This window comes from Apodemus sylvaticus, chromosome 6, assembly GCF_947179515.1.
Source record: "Apodemus sylvaticus chromosome 6, mApoSyl1.1, whole genome shotgun sequence".
Lineage (NCBI taxonomy): Eukaryota > Metazoa > Chordata > Mammalia > Rodentia > Muridae > Apodemus > Apodemus sylvaticus.
This window is the reverse complement of record NC_067477.1, coordinates 41,436,383-41,441,716: the sequence shown is the minus strand read 5'-3', so window position 1 is coordinate 41,441,716 and position 5,334 is coordinate 41,436,383. Positions and strand designations below refer to the sequence as shown.

Genomic DNA, 5,334 nt, shown 5'->3' with positions numbered 1-5,334 from the left:
AGGTGACGGAGGAGAGATAAGACCAGAAAAACTTGAAGCTGACCTTCAAGTATGGGAACTACCCCAAAGGAGACAATGAACAGCACCTAGCACTCTAAGAGTCATCAAAACAGTGTGCAAACACCAAGCAATGTCTGCTGGAAAGTGGAGGGCTAGGAATGCAGCCCATTATTTCTTTTGGACCCTAAAGCAGGGGCTCATTTCAAAGCCATAACTCTCTTACTGCAATTTTCTCTTGGTTATCTTTAGGAAATAGTAGTTTGCTTGTCTTTCGCCACACGATGCAGACTGTCTCTTTACACCCCTCAGAGGAACAAGTCCATGTATTAAGAGACTTCTTTAAGAAAATGGAGACGGGACCAGGAGGCCTCGGTGACAACGTTAGGGTCACTCTTCGTTGCTTCCTTAGCTGCCAGGATCAGTGGCACACAGGTTTCTGTTACAAGCCAGATAACGGTTTGGCCAGTTTCAGGAAAGGATGCTGGAACAGTTCTTTGGCTCAACCCCTTTCTCCACACCCATTTCCAAACATTGATTTAAGAAATCCCGAAATATTGAGGAAAGTTTTTCTGGACTCTGAAGTTCAGGAGTTCCATTTGTTGCGCTCAGGTATAATGCCCGTAAAGGATTTTCACTGAGGCGCGGAGGCTCTCCTGCGACCATGTTGATGGCCACGACGCCCAGAGACCATATGTCAACCTTGGGACCATAGGCTTTCTGTTAACCACCTCTGGTGCCATCTGGTACAGGGTTCCAACCATAGCACTGCGTTTGCTCTGTTCAGGGGTGATCTGGGCACAGAAGCCAAAATCAGTAAGTTTAACTGAGCCTTCCATTCCCAAAAGCACATTGTCACTTTTGATGTCTCTGTGGATCACTTGACTAGCATGTAAAAACTCCAACGCCCGTAAACACTCTGCATATGGCTGCAATCTGTACTTCGTCCACACAGGTTTCTGTTACAATATCAGCAAGCAAGACACTTGTTACCACAAACAACTCATCTCCTACTAGGTAGCTGTCCAAGAAGTTAGCTATGTTGGGATTCTTTAACTCTTTCATCACCAGAATTTCATTAATGACCAATTCCTTCTTTGGTTGCTTCTGTAAATTAATCTGCTCTATAGCAACCTCTTGTCCAGGGCCACATCAGTTTCAGTAAAAGCTACACCAGAAGCCCCTTGCCCAATTTTTCATATCTTGTGTATTTTTCCTTAGGGCTCCCTATGCCCATAATAGTTTTTAATTTCTCCATAATCTCTTCATCGGTTATCTTTGCTTTCATTTTCCATGTGTCTGAAGACTTGGCACCACTGTCAATATTAGAATCACCAACTGGAGCAGGAATGAGGTCGAGGACAGACCGTGTGTGTACTGGCTGGTTTTGTGTGTCAACTTGACACAGGCTGGAGTTATCACAGAGAAAGGAGTTTCAGTTGGGGAAGTGCTTCCATGAGATCCAGCTGTGGGGCATTTTCTCAAGTATTGATCAAGGGGGAGGGCCCCTTGTGGGTGGTACCACCTTTGGACTGGTGCTCTTGGGCTCTATAAGAGATCAGGCTGAGCAAGCCAGGGGAAGCAAGCCAGTAAGAAACATCCCTCCATGGCCTCTGCATCAGCTCCTGCTTCCTGACCTGCTTGAGTTCCAGTCCTGACTTCCTTTAGTGATGAACTGCAACATGCAAAGGGAAGTTCAATAAACCCTTTCCTCCCCAACTTGCTTCTTGGTCATGATGTTTGTGCAGGAATAGAAACCCTGACTACGACAGTGTGTAAATTGATTTTGTATGATCTGGCTGAGGGGTAATGACAGGAGGTGGAGTATCTTCATCACCATCGTCTTCCTCTGTCACTACAGCTGACATCTTTGACCCCTTGGTGTTCAGTGCTGGTGTTCCAGAAGAGATGTCCTCTTTCTCAGGAGGAGTGAAACTCGGGTACTTCTGTTTCACAGTGTTGGAGTTGTAGAATTTCAAGACATCTAGCATAGCCTGAGGGGTCTTCTTCTGCTTGAGTTTGGTAATGTTGGAGGTCTGGAACAGCTGCGGCCACTGTTCTGGCATGCCAGGTTCAGAGGTTCAGTCCATTATGATCACGGTGAGAATATGGCAGCATCCAGACAGGCATGGAGTGGGAGGAGCCGAGAGTTCTACATCTTCATCTGAAGACTGCTAGCAGAATACTCAATTCCCCACATTTTGGGTGGGTGGGTGGGTGGCGGGAGGGGGGTGTTCCGAGACAGGGTTTCTCTGTGTAGCCCTGGCTGTCCTGGAACTCACTCTGTGGACCAGGCTGGCCTCGAACTCAGAAATCAGCTTGCCTCTGCTTCCTATGTGCTGGGATTAAAGTCGTGCACCACCACCGCCCGGCATGGATATTCTTAGTTTGCATGGTTTTGTAGGGTTTTCTGAGACCAGAGAGTAGCAAACCATCTTCACAGGTCACCTCAGGGTGCTTATGGGAAGAGCAAAAGGCTTATTTCATCTTCTGTTTTCAAATGACAGTCTATCAAAGAGGAGAGCTAAGGCATGAACTCAAGGTCGGAGCTTGAAACAGACACCGTGGAAGGACTGCAGCTTACTGGCTTGCTCCCACACTCATGGCCAGCTACCTTCCTTGTGCAGCCTACCCCACTCAGCTAGGTGTGGTCCCAACCACAGTAGTATACTGGGCTGGACTGCATCAATTTGTCATCAAGAAAAAGCCTCAAATACATTCATTTCCTCAGGCCACTCTGAGAGAGGCAATTTCTTTGTTGAGTTTCTCCCTTTCCAGGCATGTCAAGATGACAACGGATGATAATGCATCTCTCCACCCCTCATCAAAGGAGTATCACTTTAAACTAACCTTTCCTTTCTTATTTATTCTTGGGATTTCATGTGAATATCGTATAATAAAATGTAACTTTAAAAGTCTCACAACTCTTTAAACATTTCAACACTTTAAGGCTGGGTGTGGTGGCACTTTGCTTTCAATCTCAGTACTCTAGAGGCTGAGGCAGAGGCAGGTGAGTCACTGAGTCGGAAGCCAGCCTAGTCTGTCCACACAGGGAGTTCCAGGAAAGCCAAGGATACATAGTAAAAACTCGTCTCAAAAAAAGCAACATTTCAACACTTAAAAAGTTCTGTGTTTCCTAAGCTCTTGTGAACATCAAAGACAAGTTACATACTTTCTCACCCCAAAGCAAAGAACTAGGGTTTAGGAACCATCAGACTAAAGCAAAACCCAAACCTGTAGCAGTGTAAATCAAATCCCGTAGTCCAGCCTCTGGAACCCTTCAGAGTGAAGCGCACGATGCTCACTGAGCTTACGTGGACAGACAGAAGAGGAAGCTTTCACCCTGCTGGCCCCATAGCAGTTCCTTTAGAGTGAAGAATGCCTTTTGGATTTGATGGTTTTGTTTTTGTGACTGAATGAAAAAGGGAAACAAAAGGAGAACATGGCTACTATTGAAGTATGGAGAAGATTTTCATTGTAGATAAAAGAGAGAAAGCAGACTGAACATGGCCAGCAGATTAAACATGACCATGAGAGGATAGAGGCGGAGGGGGAGGAACAGAGGTGCTGTGTTTTATAAAAAAGAAAAAGAAGCTGGTGGTGGGCTGTATGTTTGGTAGAGGTGCGTGGGATGGTGTGGCGGAAGGTGGTGGCTGTGCAGGTCCACGCTGAGACACCCCTTCCTCTGAGGCACCAGACACTGGAAGGTATACATAGAATAGAGTTAATTTAGGGCATGGGGAGGGGAGTTGAGAGGGTAGTAGAGACAGAGAAAGGGAGAGGGAGAGAGAGAAGTGGATGCAGGCCATGAACATGGAGAGAGAGGGGAGAGGGGACAGGGGAATGGGGAGAGAGGGGACAGAGAGGGAAGAGAAAAAGATAGTAAGAACAAGAGCAAGGGGGGGGGGCAAGCAGCCCCTTTTATAGAGAGTCAGGCTCACCTCGCTGTTGTGTTGCCAGGTAACTGTGGGGCAGAGCCTAGAAGAAATGCCTAGAAGAGGAGCCAAACACCAGAGAGGCAGCCCCGCCAAGAGGCTAAGAGCGCTGCACAGCTAAAATGGCTATACAGGGATCGAACTGGAGGAAGGGAAGCCGAAGATCGGCTGCTGGGAGGGTGGGGGTGGGCGGTGGGGGTAGGGGTAGGGGTGGGAGCGGTTTAGGGTAGGGTTAGGGTGAAGAGCGCTGGGAGGAGCCACTGGTACTGCAAGAGCCTTCTCCTGGGTTTCTTCGGGACCTAACAACGACAGGGTTTTATTCCGTAATCCAGAATAGCCTCGATTCGGCCTCAGCCTTTTGAGTGCCAGGACTACAGGTGGAACCACCAAGCTAAGCCTCAGTGTTGTGATCTGCGTTTAAATACTACAGACAAAAAGTAAGCAAGGCTGGATTCAGAAATGTGCGGGTCCCTTTAAGGCATAACAATAAAATTTACGTGACTGATTTGGGGGGTCACAATATTGTCATCAGTTACTTCTAATGTTGACTTTGATAAGTGAGTATTAGCGTAGAAGAGGGTCTGAGAAAACAGCAAAAATGTTAGGGGTGATGTCTGCTTAAGGAAGTTTGGATCTGCCTTGCTTACCTGTTTGAGTCCACCTTTTCTTCTGAGAACTCCATATGTAACAGAAAAACGGAAACAAAGTAAAGGCTCCTCCCAGCGATGTTTTGCTGTGGGAATCTCAGGATCACTGCACTGCAGTTAAAGCAAGAAAAGCAACTTGGCCACTCTACAGTCAGAAAGTCCCTGAGCTGGCAGGACCTGTCGGACAAAAACCTTGTCTTACCAGACAGGTCTAGGGAGGACACTGAAATCTACCTTGTTTCCTCAAGTGTGAAAGAGGGTGGGGCTGCTGGTTCTCCTTCCTTTGGGGAAATAGAACACCCAAGGCAGAACCTGGGGCGAGGTGGGGGTGGGGGTTCTTTGGCTTTAGGGATGGGGGTGCCTGTGTAAGTGGCACAGGGGGGCAAATAGCCATGGTCCAGTATTTGACATGAGAGTATGCGTGGCTCCTTGCAGTTTAAACGGCTTGGACATGGAAAAGGAAGCAGAGACCAGGAGTGAAATCCATCATTTGCAATGTAAATAAAAATAAACAAATAAATAAATAAATAAAAATAAATAAAATGAAAGGATAAATTCTAAAAAAAAAAAAAAAAGACAGCAGTAGGCTTCCTCCACAGAGGTTTCATTCAAGTGACCCAGTGTGGCCTAGAAAACGGTCCCACTTTTAAGTGGCTGCAGCCCAGAAAGCAAAAGGGAAGAAACGCTTACAAGGAGCCCGGAGGAATGATATTAATGTGACAATAATGCTATTGCAGCAGGTGCCATGCATTGAG

General features: G+C 46.9%; 1 pseudogene; it reads right to left on the bottom strand.

The window, feature by feature from the left end:
- Positions 1-326: 326 nt before the first annotated feature.
- On the bottom strand, positions 327-2,063 carry LOC127687899 (serine/threonine-protein kinase PAK 2-like; annotated as a pseudogene).
- Positions 2,064-5,334: the final 3,271 nt, after the last annotated feature.